Raw genomic sequence first — 23,220 nt, 5'->3', positions numbered from 1 at the left:
AATTTATTTTTAAAAGATGTATTTATGTGTATGGGTGTTTTGTCTGCAAGCCCATTTATACACCAGAAGATGGCATCAGAATTCATGAGACTACAGTTAATGGACAGTTGTGACCTGCTATGTGGGTGCTAGGAATTAAACTTGGGACCTCTGGAAGAGCAGCCAGTGCTCCTAACAGCTGAGCCATCTCTCCAGCTCTTGACTTTATGCATATGGATGTTTTCCCTGTAGGTTTTTCTGTGCACTACATGTGTACATGGACCACAGAGGCCAGAAAAGGGTGTCAGATCCTGCAGAGAGCTGTGTGGGGATCAGCAATTAGGATGCCCCCGCATGAGATTTGTCTTTCAAATATACTGGTTATCCACACAAGCATTCCTACAATACCATGTTCATGGAAGTTAAGCAGACATCTCACCAAACGAAGAGCAACTAGCAGACACCCTCTGCAGGTTCCACTGGGGACTTTGCTCCAGTTAGGGCCTTTGGGAGCTTGGTGGCTCAACCCATCTTGCAGACAGATTATTCTAAGTCACATAAACTGGTTTTCAAGTTATACAAAATGGTTTCACTTATGTTCCTAACAGAACCTTTGGAGCTGGAATTACAGGAAGCTGGGAGTCGGGGTGTAGGTGCTAGGAGTCAAACCCTGGTGCTCTGGAAGAGCAGCTTGTGCTCTTAACCACTGAGCCGTCTCTCCACGCAGTATAATTCCATAGCAGATAACGGCACTGATCTCTGTCAGCTAAGCACCCCTCCCATGGTTTGCATGGTAATTTCCCTAAGGAGGATGACTCCTGTACTTTCTCCCGCCAAGGACAGTTCCAGATAAGCCTGACAACACCAACCTTTAAATTTGGTCATTTTTTTTCTCCAGGTGCCATCTTTGGCTTTTCCCCTCTAACAGACCACATCCATGTGATCAGCAAATCCTGTTGTCTTTTCCTTCGAAATTACATCCCGACTGTGAGCAGTTCGCCACGCCCTCTGTGGCCTTCCTTACTGTAGTACTATCGTAATTAGTCTCTGTTTTGTCCTGAAACACTATCACCAACAGTCTGTCCTTAACACAGAAACACGAAGACCCTCAGGATGAGTCATAGCTTCCTAAAACAGACAGACTGACAGACAGGCTGACAGTTAACCGCGGTAAAGGGGAAGTCTAGGGACTGGACCTAGGCATACCGATGCTCTAAGAAATTGAAAACACAGGAGAGAAGGAAGAAAAACAGGGATGGGAGTGGGGTGGGGGAGAAATGTGTGGGGAACATGGGTAAGAAAAAAGTTAGAAAGGAATAACCAATAAGCAGGAGTGAGAGAAAAGCAGGAGCCACTGAGGTGGCAGGAAAAGCCAGAAGATTGTGTGGTGTAATAGAAGCCAAGAGAACATTTAAAATAGGAAGTAACTAACTGCGTGAAAAGTGCCAACTGGCTGGGAAAGGTGGAATCCGTCAGCTTTCCCAAACAGAGAGCAAATGTATGGTCTTCAGAAGAGCAGGCCTCAGGTGGGTGTGGAAGGAAAAGTAAGACGCCTTTCCAGGGGCATCACTCCACACGCTTAGGGATTGAGCAAGGCAAAGCTCTTTAATAACAGCACAGGTCCTGCGCTGGCTCCCGCTCAAAGAGGAGCCAGCCTCACCTCACACAGAAGGTTTTACTAACCAACGTACACTGCGGCCTTCTGCATGACATGTACACTGTCATACTTGAATCCTTTTCAGGGCCCAGCCCCAGGCTTGATTTAAACAGAGACAGGGGACTACAAGTCTGGACACTTGGGCAGATGTGAAGTTTACGCAGCAAAGACGCTGTCAGAATTGCTTCTTGTGTAGGCCAGAGGTGTTCCTTTGTTGTTAGTCAGGGCTGTTTGGGGGTCGGGGTATCTACCAGAGAAGACAGGGTAAAGCCAATAGACAGGTCTTTCTTGGCTTCCCTGCTTTGGGGATCCCAGTGTCACACACTAAGCATCTCTCAGGGTGAGCTCTTAAGCACAAAAACCATGGCCGACGTTGGCATACTTCAGTTAACAAGAACAGTTAGCCAGAAGAACCACCACAGAAGCCAACAAGCAAGGTTAGTACAATTCAGAGACTTTCTCAGAACTGTGGACGTTGATGGGTTCGGTCTCTCTCTTCACCCTGGCAGGTAGGTGGTGCTGTCTCCACGCTGAGCTTTACAGCTGAGTGGCATCTCCATCATGGAGTCAGGTGTGCTAAGGTCTTGGGCCCTTGTTACTAGGTCATCTGGCCCACCTGGCTGAAGTGTTTATTTCCACAGCACAGGGGCCTTACTGGTAGGCCAGGACATAATGCTGGCTGTCAGCCCGAGCTGCACCCCTGAGCTGCCTCCTAGAGGCTGGTTCTTTGATACAGGGACAGGCCCAATGGCTGGCTGTTAAGATAACGCTGTATCCTCTTGTTATAGGAACGGAGCCTACCTGGAGGTCAGTCCTGGTGAACGGAAGGTAGCAGATACTTTCTCAGCAACCTCAAACCTCCTCACAGTTTCCAACAAGTCTGGCTAGGACGCTGCTTATCTTCCTGTCCTGTGGGAAGCAGCGCTCCTTCAGTTAAATTCTACTTAACTTAATCTCCTCAGCAAGCTTATTTATAGCATCAACTTTCTTTCTGTCTTTCTTTTTTTGTTTTTGCTTACTTCAAGTTTTCCCTGCATCAGCTGAAGGGGACTGAAATGAGAGAGCACTGCAGAGAGTAGCTGGCAGTTGCAATAGTAATCACTTTTTCAAGAAATTTGTTCCTTAGAGGGTATAGAATAGTCATAAGAAGAAATGGAGACCCCAGAGAGGGTAGGTTGGTTGGTTGGTTTGTTTGTGTGATGCTGAGAATCAAATCCAGGGCCTCTCACATGCTAATAATTAAGTGCCAAAGCCAGAGAGGCACAGGCTGTGGAAGTCAGGCAGGAAAGCTCTGACTGACAGGAATAAATTAACACCGAGGGAGGAGAGAACCCCAAAGCAAAGTGCTGCTTTGGAGAAGGAACATTGCCGTCACTCGAAGAGTGACGCTGTGCTTTGGGTCTGAAACGTATTCGAAAGAACCAGGCGCCAGGCACAGTTGCCAGCTCGATGTCCTGTGATTAGTAACCTTGACTGTCATTTTGGAGACACTGAGCATTCCTGTGAAAACCAAACCTCTGAGCTTCTCTGCGAAGGATTGCTCAGATTAGGTTAACTGAGGTGGGAAGCGTCACCCCAAATGTGGTCAGTACTGTTTCAGGGCCTGGGGTTCCCCACACTTGATAAAGCTAAGTGCTCATTCCCACCTGCCTGCTCTCTGACTGCACATGCAATGTGACCGGCCACCTCCAGCTCCGCTTCTGCCACCGCGACTTCTCTCCTGGGATGGAGTATTCTTTCGAACAGTGAGCCGAGATAAACCTTTCTTCCTCCTTTAGCTGTTTTCATCAGGCATCTTGACACAGCAGACTCCTAATGTGACTGGTGCCGCTGGCAGGGAGGTGCTGCTGGGAAGGAGGTGGGTGCGCGTGCGCGCGCGAGATTGGCTCCTTGCTTCATCTCCACTTTGTTGCCTGGCCATTCTGAGATGAGCGGGGTTTTTTGACCGTAAACTGCCTCTCATCACTCAACAGCAGCAAAAGCTCACTTATCACAAACTAAAGTCTCTGAAGTCGAGGCTGGAGCGATGGCTCAGCAGACATACGTGCAGGCGTGAGTCAAAGGAAAACCTTCCTCTTTTACAATTAGCAAAGATGTCTAACGAGATGGTGCAGAAACGGTAGCAATGAAGAAGGGACGTTTCTCTCACAAATAAGTGACTACCAGCACAGACACAGAAGGAATGATGGCAGGGAACCATGAAAGTTGAAAACTGGAGAGATTCTGGAAGTTACCAGGTGTGGCGGCTGATCTTGGAACCCACTAAAACCCAAAGCAGCTGGGCACAGCTGTGAGGGACTTTTCTTAGTTGGGTCATTTGCAGTGGGAAGGCACACCTAAAATCTGGATCCTTTGAGTCCAGAAGACCTTCTGTGGCCCCCGTGAAAGGACATGGGAGAAGGAAGCTTTTGCTCTGTGCCTGCTGGCCTCACCCTCACTGCCAAGCTCACGTATCGTGTTGCCGAGACAACTCCTTCACTGGTGTTAAAACCTACTTATTCAGGATTCCAACACAGACTGAAGACTGGCTGAGACATCCAGCCTCATGGACTGAGCAGCTAGTGGGTTCCTGGCCTTTCTGTTTCGAGAAGCCATTGTGGGACTAGCCAGAACACAGCCGGTGAGTCATTATGATAAACCCCATATACGTGTATATACATACATACACACACATATATATGTACACACACACACACACACACACACACACACACACACACACACACACATTCTATCAGTTTTGCTCCTCTAGAGAACCCTAATACAGGGGCGTAAAATGTGGTGGAGGTCATCGATCATGTACATGAAGCCAATGTTCCTGGTACCCAGGACCGGATACCAGAGAAATCTCTGAATGGTTGGAGCCTGAGAGACAGAAGGGACATCGACCTAACTCTTAGAAAGGGATGGGGATAGATCAGGAGTGTCTTGTGGCTTGAATACAGGGTATCCCACACAAGCTCCTGTCTGCATGCTTAGTTCTCAGCTTCTGGCACTAATTTTGAAGGCCCCAAAGCCATTAGGACAGTAGTTCCCAGCCTTTCCTAATGCTGACACCCTTTAATACAGTTTCTCCTGTGTGGTGATACCCAACCATAAGATTGTTGCTACTTCATAACTTTAATTTTGCTACTGTTATGAGTAATTATATAAATATCTGTTTCAAAGAAAGCTTCCAATCCCAATTGGTCCAGCATTTCAGACTGTCCCGCATAGGACTCTAACTAAGCCTGGAATTTCTCAACATTTAGAAACTAGACCACAAATGCTCTTCCTAGTTTGTTTAACCATTTCCCCAATTTTATTTGGGCCCCTACAAAGGCATTATTCATCCCAAATCAGCTGGAAGAAACCTTAAGAGAATGATACCCCATTTCCTTTAAGGGGGGTCAGGTAGGTTTTTGGTTGCTCTCTTGGCCTATAGAGGGTTATTATCAGTGGGAGTTGGTTACAACTTATTATTGGTCTTATTTAGAGAGAAAACAAGGTTGGACTCAAAGATATCTCTCTTTTCCTTTATCTTCCATTGTTAGATTTAGAGATAGGGGTTGAAAAAAAGAAGGGGGAATATAGAAATATATATGGAAGTTAGAACAAAAAGTAAGTTTTTGAATCTACTCCTCAAATTAATGCCTCACAAGGTTATTTTTAATTCACTGGTATAGAATTTTGTATATAGATGCAAAATAAGTTTAATTTTAGATACAGTGGTATAGAATTCAAATGTAAGATTATTCTTCACACACACACACACTATATATATATATATGTATATATATATATGTATGTATGTATGTATTTCTACTCTAGTATGAGATATTGTACCCATATGACTCAATTATAATACAAAGTTTACTTCCAATACTTTGAAAGTGCAAATGCAGGCTGTTTAGGATAAATAACTTATACAAGTTAACTGTTAGTTGATCACACCATGGTCATATCAATTACTAGTCTATTTTTATCACAATATACATCTTAGATGCAACAGATAGATATGATTCTATAGAAAGATAAGGTAAAATAGTTAAACAAGGTCTTCAAAACCCTCAGAGACATACAGAATATGACATTTTAAAATGTTTTTATTACTTTAAAGATTCACTGACAATGATACAGGTTAACTCCTGGCAACACCCAGCCTACTTGGAAGAGGATGATGAGCATCAGAGAACCCCCTTATGGAGATGGCTTCAAATGTGGCAAACAAGCCACTGGGCAAAATGTCCTCAATTCTACCACAGACAGAATCCTGCCTAAAAATGGGCAAGCTTGGACACAGGTAGAGTCAATGGACAAACTCTGACAAGACAGGGTAAGCAAGTCCTCAATAGTTCCTGCTTCACAAACACATCTGTCAGATATACTGGGCCAGAAGGCTGAAGATGATGCTCCAATGTTATAGAGAGTTTTAGGTGACTATTCAGGTAGCAAACTGTCTCTGTCATATTCTCATTTGGGAAGCTACTAACCTACTCTCCTGGCATACTCACATAATCAAGTTTATTCCTTCTCAAGTCTCTGATGGGATTGAAGACCAGGTAGCTTAGTTTTACAAAGAAGCTTAGTTGTTTAGGAGTTAAGATGTTTTTAGGACTAGATAGATGTCTTAAATTGATAATGACAAGATATGATGGATATTGATTTACATTCAGAATTTTAGATGCACAAGATAGGAAAGATGTTTTCCTCAAGGCTGTCAAATACAAATAGCCAAAACACTAAGAATGTAACATTTATATAATTCCTGATTATGTCATGGTTCTTTTTGCTATAGGTAGTTTATTGTATATATATGTGTGTAATAATAGAAATGTATATGTAAAAATTTTAAAATATTTAATAATAAATAAATAAATATCTGTGTTTTCTGATCATCTTAAGCGACCCCTGTAAGAAGGTTGTTTGATGTCCCAAAGGGGTTAAGATCCACAAGTTAAGAACCACTGCATTAGCTGGGTGTTGGTGGTACATGTCTTTAATTCCAGCACTCGGGGAGGTGGAGGCAGGAGGATCTCTGTGAGTTCGAGGACAGCCTGATCTACAGAGTGAGTTCCAGGACAGCCAGAGCTACACAGAGAAACCCTGTCTCGAAAAAACCAAAACCAAAACAAACAGAAGAACCACTGCCTGAGGAGGTGGAAGAAGTAGACGGTTGCAAGCAGAACTTTGAAGGTGGTAATGACTTCTTGTTGTGGCCCAGCTCCTTGCTTCCTAGCCTGGATTAATCCCCAACAGGCTCCTCCTACCCGCAAGCTCCTCCCAGCCACAGCGCCTCCCATTTGCAAGCGCTTCCCACCCACAGGTTCCTCCCACCCACAAGCTCCTCCCACCTGCTAGCTCCTCCCATCCACAAGCTCCTCCTTGATGAACTGAAACTCCCTGAAAACATGAGCTGAAGCCAGTCTGCCTCCCTTAAGCTCCTGCTTCTATGAGGTAATTTGTCACCACAACGAGAAAAGCAACCGATTCAGAGTAGATGAGAACCGATCACTGAGAATCAGGAGGACAAGGGATTCCCGAGCGGGGATCATGGGCCTCTAATTGCACATTTTCTGTCTCTCAGAAAGCGGCACTTCTGTGACCCCCTTCCCGTCTGTCGTAGCATAGCAAGAGCTGAAGGGTGCTTGAATTTCTTTACGATGTGGTATGAGAAACATGGTTATTCTAGGTTTCTAAGAAAATACTACCCAGTCTGGTCAAACCAAGGAGTAGCGGAGGACTTGCTAATAGGACAAGACTTCACAGTGCATTGCACCCTGTCTACTTCTAGCAGAGAGCCCAAGAGGTACGGATGCTTCTCCTCCCTGAATAGGGTGTCTGTGCCCAAAAAGGAGAAGGCCAGCCAATAGCTGGTCCTGAAGCACCCAAAGATGAACAGGAGGTCTTGTGACAGGCACATCCTCTGCCTGGTGGGAGCCGGGCAGAGAGCCACAGAGCCTTATGACCAGAAAAGGCCTGGATGAAGGGAACTGGCTGGACGGGTCATGGTGGCCTAAGGTAGGAAGGCAGGTTACTGTGCACACATCCTGGCTCAGGGTGGAGCACCCCACAGGCTCCTGCCTGTCATAACCCACCCAGGGCTCAGTCCAGAGGGGCTGGGCTCTGCTGCCACTGTAGCTTTCCCCACTTTGCACCTCTCTCTCTCTCTCTCTCTCTCTCTCTCTCTCTCTCTCTCTCTGTCTCTCTCTCTCTCTCTCTCTCTCTCTCTCTCTCTCTCTCTCGCTCTCTCTCTCCATAACTTCCTTCAGTCCTCAGCTAGGAGGAGCCACACTGGGGATTTCCAGAGGGTAGCAATCCCAAGGTCAGGCCTGCTTCTTCAGAGGCCACAAGGCCAGGGACCTGGGCAGGCAGCCGTACCCATGGGACTCCAGGCAGCGGGAAGGGAAGCCATTATTTGCCGTAAATAGTGCAGGCAGCTGGGATGTGTCAGGTGGACAGAGGGAAGGCAAAAAGGAAGGGCCGAAGCCAAATCACAGCAAAACAGACACTCAGCCATGCAAGTGGGTCAAAGGTAACCCATGCCAGTCAGAGACAAATCCAGGGAGCACAACATCTTGTCTTGGAAACACACCTATACAGACCCATGGACATGCACACCCCACATAGGCGTGCCGGAGCAGACACAGGAAAGACATTCACAAAGACACAGTGATTCATTTGTGCACATAGTGCTGATGTCCGTATAACACAGACCCATGGATACAAATGCGCTCCACGCCCCTCTCCTCCGCTAAACCTCTGGGCCTCTTCCGACCTGGCCTCTCCCTCCCTCTGCTAAACCCGGCTTGTGGTTTTTATCTTATTGCTTGTACTTTAACAGGATAACCTCAGACTCGGGTACATAGCCTGGGTCTCAACAGCCTGGTTGTTTACTCTTAGAGATTCTAGCCAGGCAGAAGTTCCCCTCCCCTCTCCAGAAGCTTTGTCACTCAGTTATGTGCCCTTACCACGCAAGCCCCAGTGGTTTGTACGCTGGTGCTCACAAAATGTTTGTGTGGCCAAGCAGATTTTGACCAAAAAAACTGTAATGTTCTCCCTCTCCTTGGCAGCTGAATGGCTACCTGTCCCATTTGGGTGACTGTTGAGGACCTCGTAATCATCACACATAAAGGGCCCAGAAAACAGCCAAAAATTTCCCGCCTAAACCAGAAAATAAGCTGCACAGAGTACGCAAGCCCAAGCCTGTCTCAGCTCAAATTCTCACCATACTCTTCCCGCCTCTTGCCTGCCCAGCTGACTGTCTCTGAAGTTAAACGGGCCTGGAGAGATGGCTTGGGAATTTGAGAGCCCTTGGTGTCTTTCTTCCAAAGGACCTGAGTTCGATTCCCAGCACTCACACCAGACAGCTCACAACAGCCTGTGTTAGCTCCGGGAGATCTAACACCCTCTTCTGGCTTCCAAGGACACCCACATACATGTGGCATGTGCTCATACCAGCACACACATCTGCACAATCTGCACACATAAATAAAAAACAAAAATAAATATTAAAAAGATTCTTTTAAATAAAAAAAGTTTAAGAAAAATTAAAACTAACCTTTCATACACATATATCTCCTTGGACATTTCAATCCCAATGCTAAATGCAAGCAGTCTTCTGTCCCATTCCTAATAAAATCTTAATATAAAATACATCAGGTCTTTAAATGTTAAGAATTAAGAATGTATTTATCTTGCACAGTGTGTGTGTGTGTGTGTGTGTGTGTGTGTGTGTGTGTGTGTGTGCATGCACGCATGTGCATGGCCACAAGGGTGTGCTTATGCACAGCACTCATGCCACGATATGGGTGCGGAGGTTAGGGGACAACTTTTGGGAGTTCTTGTCTTTACCATGTAGGACCCCAGCAATCACTTAGCCCATCTGGCTTAGTGAAGGCAAGTTACCTTCAACCTGCTAAGTCATCTCATCGGCATAAAATATGCTAGACCTTTTCCATGAGGATCACAAATTCAACTCCAAACTCCACTCCAATATCCACAGGGTCACTTTGGCCTTCCCGCTGCCCAGCTCCCGTCTGCGACCGTGACAATGCTGTGTGCCAAGCCACAGCATGACACAAGAGCCCACAGAAGCCACGCCTTGCATACCACATGCCTCTACGCTGGACACAGGAACATCACACGCACAAGAAGGGTTGTGTCGTTTACACCCTTAAGGGCACATAGTCTTTGGGAGCAGCTGCTCTGTCCCTGGGACGTTCTGTTTCTGGAGGGTTCGACAATCTTCTGAGAACCTAAGAGGATCAAACCGTGTCTGACCCTTGTTGGATGTACAGGCCCAGGGCGGCTTGGCCCACCCCAAAGCCTCTTCCGGGACCAGCTCAGCCCCTGAACTCATATTCCCGCTCTCGCTCTCGACCTTCGGGCTCTCTCTCTTTCCTGCCAAACAGGGAGCCTTTCCTGGCCTGGAACCTCACAGCAGGCTGGAGTAGGTGGGGCTAAGGGCTGAAGTGGAAATGCATAAACATGCCTTTGTTGGAGCAACTGTTGACTACTGCTATAGCTTTGATCCGAAGTATCCCCCCAAAAAGATGGCTGGGTTAGGGTTGGTCCCCAGCCGAGGGGTGCGTTAAGAGATAGTGAACACTTGAACAAGAGGGTCCAAGTGGGAGGCTTTTGCGGTGCTGAAGACAGGACTGAGGACCTTGCCCTTGCCGAACAAGGCTCCAGCACTGAATAGCAACATAGTCCTAGCTTTGTTGGCAGCTTTTTTCAGTTGGACCCTGATCCTGAAGGACGTAGTGGTGCCCCACATCTCTCTTTCACTTCTTGGCTGTCACGAGATGGTTAACCAGCTCTGGCTAGCCCACTCTCCCAAGCATTCTGTGCAGCCTTGCTACAGGGACCAAAGCAAGAAGGCAAGTAAACATCCACTGAAAGCACGACTCCACACAGGTGTTCCCTCTTTGGCCCTTTTTTTTTTTTTTAATTTTCTACACGTGAGTGTTTTGGCTGCGTGTGTACCTGTGTACCACTTGCGTGACCCATCCCTAAAGAAGCCAAGAGAAGAAACTGAAGCTGCAGACAGTCGTGAGGTGTCCTGTGGGTACTTAGAATTGAACTCAGGTCCTCTGTAAGTGCTCTTAACTGCTGAGCCATCTCTTCCCACTTTTTGTCTTTTTAAAGTATTGTTTCAGGTATCTTGTTACAGTAACAGAAATCCGAGTGACACAACTGCTATCAGGTCTCTTCTTGGAAAAGTCTTTCAAATTATTTTACTTTTTTATACTGTCTAAGCCTGTGATAGGTGGGGTCTGACCCATTCTTAAGATGTACATATGACATTTTTCCTGATTATTTCTTTTTAATGATGCTAATATCTCTTATTGTCAGACTTTTCTTATCCAAAAACTGTAAAAAACCAATTGTAATTTCTAGCCAAGTTGCATAATCTTCAAAACTTTCCACTTGTTCTAATTCTCCCTGTAAATCTGGCTAAAAGCATTCTGCATGAACCATACAAACAGCCTGAAGACCACTGTGCTGTTTCAAAATTTCCTCCAAGTTAATTAGTTTATCGCCTTTAAGTTGAGCCTTCCTCACAGGCTCAGGATGCAAAGAAACTGCAGATGATTTCTCTCCTAGGCTATACATAAACAGCCCACGGTCTAATTCCCAAGAGTATCTCCTCCCAGCTAGAACCTCCCGAGCCTTTTGGCCTTCACCGTCCACATCCTTGTTGCTGTTCTGATCTCCTGCGTACCTAACCGTCTGAAAGGACGACACAGTTGCTCCATGCCATGGCTATGGGGAAGACATGAGGAAGAGAACAGCCAGAGGCATCTGGGAAAGCCTAGAGCAGAAAGAGAAGAGAAGTAGGCTAAGCACGGCCAGCAGAATGACCCTGGCCATGGGAGACTGGGAGCAGAGCAGAGCAGAGGGGGGTGGGAGGGAGTGAGGGGGTGGGGGAGCGAAGTGAGAAGGAAGACAGTGTAACACCAAGAGAAGACAAAAAAAAAGAAAGAAAGAAAGAAAGAAAGAAAGAAAAGAAAAGAAAAGAAGGTGTGGGTGAGCGCATAGCCAAAATGGCGGGGCTACGAAGGAGGCTGAGTAGCTGTTGGGGAGGGGTCCCCATGAGCTGGGGACGTTGGCTTGTGGTGGTGAAGAACCTGAGAAGAGCCCGGATGCCAGCATGGATGCTGAAATGTGTTGTAGATGCTCGTGGTATTGAGGGAGCCTGGAGGCTAGCGTGCACTTTGGTATGCTAATGGGCACCACAGGCAGCCATCGGTCCCTTGTGCCTATAGCAAGGCTTCTTTCTCTAGCATTTCCAGACTCCTTCCGTAAGCATTCCTAAAGGCTTCTGAAGCACATGGCTAGGTTTAGGGGTGGCAGGGACACGCCCCCTCCCCCCACTTCTCTGGTCTTGCTTTTCTGTATTAGTCACTTTCCTAGTTGCTGTAACAAATCCTGACAGAAACCGTCTAAGGCTAAATATTTATTTGGGCTCCTGGTTTTCAGGCCTTCAGTCCCTAGTCCTCGGCTGTTCTGGTTCTGGGGCTGTGGCGATGAACATCATGACAGAGGGGCCAGAGAGTGAAGAACGGGCTGGGAGCTATGGCTGTCAGAGGCACGCCCCAAGTGACCTGCCTACTTCCCGCAACTGGTCCTATAGAAACTCCAGAAAGTTTCTAGAATCTCCCAAGATAGTGCTAATAGCTGAGAATTGTTCTCTGTGGAGAGCATTCCATTTGCAAACAATAGCAGCTGTTTTATATAAATAAAAGCTGGAGTACATATGTATGTATGCGTGTGTGTGTGTGTGTGTGTGTGTGTGTGTGTGTGTGTGTGTGTGTGTGTGTGTGTCTGGACTTGTGGCAGACATATAGCCTAATGGCAAGTGTGAGTGCTGGTTAAGCAGTCCTCTGCGGTTACATCTTTGCCTCCAATGCCAGAGACTATGGTGCATGAGGCAGAGAACTGGGGGGAAATGATGAATGTGAGGCGAGAGGTAGCAAGAACAAGCCAAAGCCCCAAAGCGTAAGCTAGGCCACAAGGATGGGCGGCTCTGGTCTGCTGGTCTTGGCAGCATGAGCACCCTACTGAGATCAAGGCTCTTAGTTATGGAGTTAAACATGCGCACTTAACTCAGAAACCAGAGAATCCGGTGGGCATGCAGAGAAAGGCGAGACTCTTGCAGACCTACTTACTGCCTTCCAGCCAACACGCTAGCCCGGCAAATGTGAGGTATTCACACAGCAATAAAATGCCCCAGACTCGCAGGGGATGACCCAGATCGTGAATAGTACCAAACCCTAGGATGCATGCTGGGTGTTTTCCTATTTGTATATATCAATGATAAATCAAATACAAAGATGGCTCAGTTATAATAATTACATAAAATATAAATGTCTTAAATGTGCCAATAAGACACAGAGATGGTTAAGATGGGATTTTAGGAAGCAGCAGGACCCAATGGCACTCTGCCTCAACAAACCTAATCTGAACATATAGTCATAAGTAGGTTAAAAATCAAAAGATTGGATAAATATATGTTGTGATAACATTAGCCTAGAGAAAGCTACAATGGACATGCACTATTAACTAAAGTATATGACAAAGCAAAAGTCACCCCCAGGATTAGTGACAATTTCAGAACGGGCTCAATTCATCAAAAGGACACAAGAACCATAAATGTTAATCAATCTAAATAACACAGCTTCAAAGTCTACAAAGCAGAATCTGGCAAGATAAACAGATGTTTAATTAAAACAGAAGATTTTAAAAATATCTTTCACAACAATTAAGGTAAAAATGTTCTGAATTAGATTTAGAAAAATGAACTGGATTGTAGATTTGAACATAGATGCCAACAATTGACATAATTGCTATTTATAGATTGATTTTTCCATCAACAGCAAGATACATATTTTTCCATAGGCACACCAAAAATTTACCATGCTAGACCACATGCTGACCCGCAAGACAACTCATAAAAGTTTAGGAATCAGAGAGCTGGAGAGACAGCTCAGTTGTTAAGAGCACCAGCTCTTAGAACCCAGAGGTCCTGAGTTCAATTCCCAGCAACCACATGGTGGCTCACAGTCATGTGTAATGGGGCCTCTACTACCTCTCACATGGACATGCAGACAGAACATTCATATAAGTAAATAAATAAAAGTGTTTGTTTGTTTGTTTTTAGAGTTTAGGAATCAGACAGTTCACTTACAAAGCATAACAGAACTGTTAGAAAGCAAGGTAGGGAGGCATCTGCCAGTCCTCAAAGATACAGAAACTAAATATTAGACCAACAGCCTCTGAGCTATGAAGCGAAAAACATGATCCATAAGATAACAGTAATGTCTGCCTTCATTAAAGTAAGACTTTCTAATCTTTAAAATGTATTTTTCAGAAAATAAAGCAACCAAGAACTGGGGAGATATTTTCAAACAATGCATCAGATATGTGACTTAAGTGTATAACACATAAAAACCTGTGTGCTGGCATGGTGGCTTCATGGGCCAGACCACCTGCTGTGATGCAAGCAGTGTGTTCAAGTCCTTCCCGCATGAAGAGCTGGGCATCACCACCCTGCCTGCAACCCCAGCACTGAAGGCCTGAGACAGGTGGATGCCAGGAGCTGACAGCCAGCCAAGTTGCTCAGAGCAGCAAGAGACCCTGTCTCAGAAAAGTAAGGTGCTGAGCCAGCAAGATGATGCAGCCAGGAGGGTGCTTGCCACCAAGTCTGACAAGCTGACCCAAATGATGGACGGGGAGAAATGACTGTCACGGGTTGTTGTCTGACCTCCACATGTATGTCGAGTGTGTGCGCGCGCACGCGCGCGCGCGCGCGCGCACACAGACACGCACACACACACAAGCAAACACACATGTACATGCACACATGCACATGGGCACGCACATGCTTACACACACATACATATGCACAGGTGCATGCACACATATACACACGCACACACACACAAGCAAACACACATGCACACATACATACATGCACACACACATGCACGCACACACGAACAGACAAATAATAAGATACATGTAAAATAAGCAAGTAATTATTAGTCATTGATACAGCTAAAATCACAATTAGGTATCATTTCACACCTATTTAAATGGCTCTCATTTTAAAAGTGACAGTGAGGCCAGAGAAACCCCCCCCAAGGGTCCTCTGCTGTCTCAGAGGACCAGGGTTCAATTCCCAGGAGGCCCAATTCCCAGGGGGCTCAATTCCCAGGGGGCTCAATTCCCACAATTATGAGGAGACTTACGTCCAGAGCTCAAGTTTCAGGGGACCCAACGCTCTGTTCTAGTCTCTGCAGGCATCAGAGACAGACAGACATGCAGGCCAAACACCCACATACAGAAAATATAATAATAAAAACGTTTTTACAAAAAAGGAGAAAGGAGGGCAGGAAGACAGAGAAAAGGAAAGAAAAAAAGAAAGAAAGAAAGAAGAAAAAGAAAAAAAAGACAGGTGGGTGATAATGCCAACTTCAGGAAAAACAGGGCAGCTAAAATTCTTACATTTCCACTGAGAATTCAACATGGTACAGTCACATTGGAAAACAATCTTGAAGTTTATTGTAAACTTAATAACGTTTATTATATACTCGTCAATCCCAATTTACTTAAGAGAAATTGATGCACAGTTCTTGTAAACATTTGTGAGTTCTTGTAAAAAGGCTTAATTTATTATAACTAAAACCAGAGACATCTTAAATGTCCCTGTCAATGGACACTCTGTGGCACAGCCCCAAACAAGCATAATTCAGAAACACTAAAACAAAAACATTCAGAACTAGTCTTTAGAGAGGAAAAGAAAATGGGCATGTGGCCTAGAAACTTTTCCAAGCTTGGTCTACAAGAACATGACCCAGAACATGTGTGCGGATTGGCTGCTTGGTCCTTGGTCAAGAGCTGAGGCCAGCCTGGTCTACATAGTGAGTTCCAGGACAGCCATGGCTCTGTAGAGAGTCCCTGTCTCAAAAACAAGCAAACACCACACACAAGAAAGAAAGAAAGAAAGAAAGAAAGAAAGAAAGAAAGAAAGGAAGGAAGGAAGGAAGGAAAGAAAGATGGATGGATGGTCTTCCCTAAGGGACAGGGGTGACACGTGAGGTGTAAACAGCATCCTTAACCACAGTGGTACATGAACAGATTATTATTGATGCTGGTTTTTTCCTAAGAGTCTTTGGAAACCGAAGGTCAAGCACAGAGGGACAGATGCGCGTATGCCTGACTGAAAAAAGTTCTGCACACAAACCTTAAATGGTACCTGACTGTGTGCCAGGCTCCAGGTTCAATCCGCAGCTGGAGAAGGAAGAGGAAAAAGAGGAAGAGGGAGGAAGGGGACCACGGACCCAGACTTGGCTCTCAGTGGCATTCCGGGCATGGAAGTCAGATGACTTCCGGGGCCTCTCAGAGGACCTTGGCCTCTGGTGTCAGTCAGTACAACCTCCGGGCATCAACATGGCTCAGACCGCTGGCAACCAGATGGCATTCGGTGGCTACACGGGCCACAGACACCAGTACAGACCCCCACTGCAGTGCGGCCGTGGACCCAGACGTGGCTCTTGGCTGCAGCCCAGGCCCAGTCATCACCATGGCCTCAGGCCGTTTTCAGGCTTCTCACACCTGGCTGTCTCAGTGTCTTCTCAACATCTAGCTCTACCTCTCTCCACAGTGCGTGAGCCGCTCAGCTTCACTTCCTCTCCGTCTCTCCACCACTTACTCCATCTTTCCCTTCTCTTCATCACATTTTACTCATCATAGTGGCACCCAGGTCACGGGGTCCTAGGGTAGGCACTTGGGTGACATTGATCATTTTTTGGTTTGGGTCTTTTGTTTGTTTGGTTGGTTTTTGCTTGTTAGGTATGCTCTCACCACAGCACAAGATGGACAAGATGGCCTCAAAATTGCAACCCTCCTGTCTCACCTTGGATTACAGGTATATGCCAACACATGTGAGTCCCACTGGGGAGAAGAGGGGCCTGCCACAATTTTGGGGCCAAATTTGAAGCAAGCTTTATTAAATGCTGGCCAGGACAGTGTACACTGGACAGGCCCGTATCCAGGATTCCCAGAGGACAGCACCAAATCACCTTAGTCAGAATCTGATAAAGGCAAAACCCACAAGGCTACACACCGCAGATTCAGACACGGGTTCCATGAAGAAACACTGCCTAACCCAAGAGGGCAGCGGCTGCGGCAGCCCGCCCATCTTGAGGCTTTCAATCAGCCATAGAATAAATGCTCTGGTTCAAGAAAACAAAACAGAACCCCAGCTCTCATCTTCAAGGGAACAAGAGACAGTTTACTTTGGAGCTATTATGAGTGACAAAGGCCTGAGTCACAGGTTTTTGTTGCCCCCTGATTCCAAATGTGGAAGCAGTCACATGGAGTTTTATAGTTTTACACAGCAAGGGAAGCCATAAGTCAAGGCAAGTTTGGAATACGTTGACAAGTACACCAGAAGGGTGGCCACAGTGAGGTGAGGCGGCCGCTCTGTAGGCCCAGGCTGCTGCTGTCTGATGACATCCGTCGCTCTTGGGCTGGCAGAAGCTAGTGCTCCGCTAAGTCGACAGCCTCTAAGTGATTTTTATTTATTATCACAGGATGCTAGTTCTAAGTCAACAGCTTCTGAGAGGTTTTTACTTACTATCACGGACAGGGAACGGCTGTTCAGAAGGCTAAAACTGGCCCAAGATAAAGGAATTAGCCTCAAACTAAGACATTTTCCATCTCTCCACAATACTGAAACTCCATTCGCTGCCTCAGTCTCTGCAGACATGGAAACTCCTTCCAGGAGTTTTTGTTCACAGCCAGACACAACTTCCTTTTTGGGAAGTTTTGCTCACAGTAACAGCAGCATAGTTAGCCCAGTGGAACAATGAACTGAAAGTGTCACTTCAGCTAGATTAAGGAATGCCTAGAAACTGGTAAGACATTTGTGATGCTTTATAATGTTGACTGTAAACTTGACTGGATTAAGAAATGCCGATCTGGAGCGTATCTGGAGGCCTTTCTTTCTGGAGAAGGCGAAGGGAGGGAGGGAGGGAAAGGCTGTCCTGAAAGTGGGCTGCACCGTGCTCGTGGGCTGGGGTCTGAGACTAAGAGGAAGGAAGAGAAAAGAAAGGGCTGAACAAAAAGAAGACAAAGGAGGAAACCAGTTGAATGCTAGCGTTCCTTCTCGGCCCTGACTAACCCAGGTGTGAGCAGGCAGCCTCAGGCCCCTGCCCCCATGGCCATGAGCCACTCTTGTGGCCACACTTGCCCTGAATCTGTGAGTTGGACCCTCCTCCTTTAAACTGCTTTTTGTCAGGCATTTGGTCACAGAAATGAGGTGGGGGGGGGCGCAGACCTCGTCTTAGAGGGAGGGGGCGGGGAACAGTGTCTAGGAGCGGTTCATATTTACGGGCATTAAGCAGATGAGTCTTACTTAGAAAAGGCGAAGAGCCGCCCTGCGTGTGAGCACACACCATCCAGTCAGCACAGGACTAGGAAAAACCTAAAACACACAAACCAACAGCAACCGGGAAGAGAGGGAAATGTGTGCTCATCAGCACGAGGCTGATAAACAACTTCCTCGCCTTGGATGCTAAAAGCCCCAGGTTCTCCCGGGCTTTTGAGCTCCAATGACTAATAACAGTTGGTTCTAAAGTTCTGTGGCCTTTGGTGTCAGACTGAGATTCGCATCCCCAGCCTCCCTGGTCCTGAGTCCTTCAGGCGTGGACTGTGCCCTGCGTGCTTCTAGCATCTCAGGGCCTGCAGCTTAGAGACATTATAGTTGGTCTTCTCAGCCTCCCTCCGTGATCACTCGGACTGACACCCCCTGGAATCTTCTCCTATATTTATGTGTCCTTTTGGTTCCATCTCTCTGGAGAACCTTAATATACCAATTTGTTTTTATAAACTGATACACTTAGTTCTGAAAGCAAGCTATGGGGATGACAGGGTCTCTCTGTAGAGCCCTGGCTAGCCTGGAGCTCAGTGTGTAGACCAGGCTGGCCTCAAACTCACAGAGATCCACCTGCCTCTGCCTCCCAAGTGCTGGCATTAAAGGTGTGTGGCACCACACCTGGACCATAAGTTAAGCTTTTGATGCTTAATTGAGGTACACATTAATCTTATTTATACTCTCTCTCTCTCTCTCTCTCTCTCTCTCTCTCTCTCTCTCTCTCTCTCTTTCTCTCTCTCTCTCTCTCTCTCTCTAATTGAATCCCAGGTACACTCCTGGGATAACTGAGAAATGAACAAAATCAGCTTTGACATCTAGAAAAAGAGGTAGCAGTGATTGTCAAGAACCATTCCGAGTTTGAGTCTTTATTTCTAGGTTAGCACACTGCTCTCCTCCTGCCTCAGGACTCCCTCCCAAGCTGGAGATGAAGAACTTGACCGCTCACAGCATGGCCATGGCAAAGGCTTGACCTATGTCTTTGTTCCAGTTTCCCCAAGTTCCGCAGGATCGCAATGGTGAGTGATGGATGCCTGTCCCTGCAGTGCGCTGTAGCGTAGTAGAACACGGCATTAGTGATATGCTGCTTGTCAAAGCAAGTAAGACAAAGCAAGCCTGATTTTTCTCTAAAAGGAGACATTACCTTACCCCTCAAGGCTGCTTGGTGCAAACAACATTGAGAAGTGTGCTGGTTGAAGTTGTTATTGTTATTATTATTATTATTATTGTTATTATTATTGTTGTTATTATTGTTATTATTATTATTATTACTGCTGCTGTTGTTGTTGTTAATTATTTCTAATCAACATGATACAAGCTAGAGTCAAGAGTGGGAACCCCAATTGAGAAACTGCCCCCCAAGGGATGGGCAGATGGCTCAGCAGTTAAGAGCATACAGAACCTAAGTCTGAGTTCCAACATTGAAATCAGGTGGATTACAACCACCTGTACCTCTAGCTTCAGGAGGATCTGACCCTGCTGGCCTCTGTGGGTACCTGCACACACACACACACACACACACACACACACACACACACACTTAATAAAATAAAGTAGTTGCCCCCATCAGGCTGGCCTATACACAAGCCTATGGGTATTTTGATTGATGGTTGATAAAGGAGGGGCCGAGCCCACTCTGGGCAGTGCCATCCCTTTGCAGGTGCTCTGGGGTGTATAAGAAAGCAAACTAGAGAAGGAAGGGTTTATTTCAGCTTTTGGTAGTAGTATTTTATCACAGCGATAGAAAGGTAACTAAGAAACAAAGGGTGGAAGCAACTAATTTTTCCTTCTTGGCATATTCAATAAGAATATTCAGGCATTCTAAGAGCCCAAGGCAAGATGCCTATCTCAGAATAGATACCTGATGGGCAAAAGCAAATGGTTCTTAAGACAGGAGTAGGAAAAGAACTAGTTACATTTCCCAGCACTGGAGAATTCCTAGAAGAGTCATTTGGTTTAAAAATAAAATCAATTAACTAAAACTCCTCTCTTGATTAACAATGACTTTCTTTACTCAGTAGGTAGAACTGGGCTTTCCCATGCCACTAGGGAAGATGCTATCAGACTTAAGGGTGGTGGTTCATGTCTGCAATCCCAGCACATGGGAGGTTGAACAGGAGTGTGTCTACAAGTGTGAGGCCAGTTGAAATATATAGTAAGGTCCAGGCCATCCTGGGAGGAGGGGCATGTGGTGGCCCAGTCACAAAAGAACGTGACCAAGACAGTTCTTATAAAAGGAAGCATTCTGGGTTGGAGAGATGGCTCAGTGGTTAAGAGCACCACCTGCTCTTCCAGAGGTCCTGAGTTCAATTCCCAGCAACCACATGGTGGCTCACAACCATCTATAATGTGATCTGATGCCCTCTTCAGCAGATAAAGCACTCATATACAATAAATAAAATAAATAAATCTTTTTTTAAAAAGGAAGCATTCAATTGGAGGCTTGCTTGGAGTTTCAGAGGGTTAGCACAGAATCACCACGGCAGGAAGTAGACAGGCATGGCTCTGGAGCAGGAGCTAAGAGTTTCTGAATCCTGATGCATAGGCAGCAGGCAGAGGCAGACAGACAGACAGACAGACAGACAGCCTTTCCTGTGCTTTTTAAACTTCAAAGTCACACCCACTGACACACTCCCTCCAACAAGGCCACATCTCCTAACCCTTCCCAAATAGTTCCATTAACTGGGGTCCAAGCATTCAAACATATAGACTATAGAGGCTGTGTTTGTCACTGTTCTAGTGCTGTGAGAAGACACCATGGCCAAGGCAACTCTTCAAAGAAAACATTTCATTGAGACTTGTTTGTAATTTTAGAGGTTTAGTCCATTATCCTCATGGAGGGAGCATGGTGGCATGCAGGCACGCACTGGAGTCATACATAGTGAACGTAAACACGTTTTCGTTTTGATCCCAAGTGTGGGATGTGTGACAGCCTTGTGTGATGGCATGTGATGTCTGCCCACTAGAAAGGGGACTGCCTCATGTGGGGGCATGATCTTCAGTTCAGAAACAACCCATATGGACGTCCAACTAGCAAAGATCAATTGCGTTTTTGCCGATTCGCACTGCTTGGCTGTTCATCGCTCTACTTCAATGCCAAATTGTCAATAATGATCCCATAGAGACTGAGTGTCATGAGGACCTGGCACCAGCTGCCCGCATTGATTGTCTCTGATTGACTTAGGTGTTGTATTAGTCAGGGTTCTCTAGAGAACAGAACTCATGGATTTATTAGAATGACTCACAGGCTGTGGCTCACAGGCCCTGCAATGGCTGTCTACTGACAGAAGGTCCAAGAATCCAGTGGTCATTCAGTCCATGAGACTGGGTGTCTCAGCTGGTCTTCAGTCTATGCCAGAATTCCAAAGAGGTAGGCTCTACTGCCAGCGAAGGGGTGAACTTGCCATTGAAGGTAAGAGCACGAGACAAAGAAATCAAGCTCCTCCCATGCCCTTTATACGGACTGTCAGAGAAAGCCTTCAGATTAAAGGCGGATCTTCCACCTCAACTATCCACATTAAAAGTGGGTCTTCCTACTTCAAGTGATTTAATTAAGGGGAAAAAAATCTATCTGGTCACACACCTGTAATCTCAGCACTCAGGAGGCAGAGGCAGAGGCAGGTGGATCCCCATGAGTTCGAGGCCAGCCTGGTCTACAGAGCAAGTCCAGCACAGCCAGGACTATACAGAGAAACCATGTCTTGAAAGAAAAGAAAAAAATCCTTGACAGGTGTGCCCAGCTGCTGGGTTTCAGTTGGTTCCAGACGAAGTCAAGTTGACAACCAAGAATACCCACCGTAGGAATACAGTTTGGCAGCTTCCTCGGGTCACTGCAGGAACAACCCATGCTCACGTTTCATAGAGTTGGCCTTAGGGACAGCTGTGACCTTGTCCTGCCCCTTGTTGAAGGAACAGTCACACACAAACTTTGCAATCAATCCCTTGAGCATGATTACTTCTGAAGACAATCTTCAGCCACTCAGCTACACCCGTCCCGGCTTCCAGCTCTGGTGTTCCAGAGAGCGGTGATCCCCGTCTGTCTGCTCACAACAGGTGACTAGGTATAGATTGCTGAGCTGGGTCCTGAAGCCAGGAAGTGACTTCACATGGACTGTGTGGGCAACCAAGTCCAAGTTATGCCTCAGCTGCACATCGCACAACACTCACTCCCCCTCATACTCCATTGGAGTGTAGATCTTTCCAGGGACGGCGACTTCATTCCTCATGGGACCCAGCACCTGCTCCAATTCCTCAGGTGCTCTTCTGCACCTGGCTCGGGGGTACACCTGCAATTACACCCGGACATCGGCAGCCTTGAATATTTTCTTGGCAGCACGCATGAGCTCTGGACCAATGCAGTCTCCCCACAGGAAGGTCCCAGGGATAGGCACCCTGAGGCCCTTCCGTCTGACTCTGTGGAGCCTGTGAGCTGTGGCCGAGGTTCTGGAGCCTCTCCAAGGCCTGGAATTCCTAAGCAGCAACTCAGGTCAGCCGAGCAGACGCAGCTCAGTGCTGCCATGTTCTGTGGAGGAAGTAGCATACATGGGTGGGTGAGGGAAAGGGGGGAGGGGCAGGAAGGCAGAGGCAGGAGGATTTCCAGGTCAAGGGACACTTAGGCTACATAGTGAATTCGAGGCCAATTTAGACTATATAGCAAGATCCTGTCTCAAAACATAAGAACAACAACAAAAACAAACAAACAAATAAACAAAAACCAAACAAGAGAAACAGGAAGAGGAAAGGAAAGAGAGGGGGCAAGAGGAAGGGGGGGGGGGGAGGCAGCCAGCTAGCTCACAAAAGTGAGCTCGGTGGAGAACATGGGTCATGGTTGCCTAAGGACTCGGGGGAGGGGAATGTGGGGGTGGGGGGGGGTGATGACTGGAGGAGGGGGAGATGATGACAAGGGTATTTTGATTATAATGTGCTCTCTAAAAAGTTGCAGTTGGAAACAAAAAAATTCCAAACTCGTATCTTAATAGTGTTTGAAGTAAGACCTCTAGAAGATAATTATTAGGGTGAGATAATCTCTTGTAGGTAAGGAACCAAATGACATATGTGTCTTAATTTAAAAAAAGAAGAAGAAGAAGAAGAAGAAGAAGAAGAAGAAGGAGAAGGAGAAGGAGAAGGAGAAGGAGAAGGAGAAGGAGAAGGAGAAGAAGAAGAA

At 46.4% G+C, this 23,220-nt stretch overlaps 1 protein-coding gene across 1 annotated transcript in view; it reads left to right on the top strand.

Moving 5' to 3' along the window:
* Positions 1 to 23,220, top strand: part of SPATA31F1 (SPATA31 subfamily F member 1) — a 63,836-nt gene that overhangs the window by 6,578 nt on the left and 34,038 nt on the right. The gene's annotated exons all lie outside the window — the stretch shown is intronic.

This window comes from Acomys minous, assembly GCF_964271855.1.
Source record: "Acomys minous genome assembly, chromosome: 1".
Classification (NCBI taxonomy): Eukaryota; Metazoa; Chordata; class Mammalia; order Rodentia; family Muridae; genus Acomys; species Acomys minous.
Note: the sequence above shows the minus strand (reverse complement) of the source record. Positions and strands in the feature narration are given on the sequence as shown.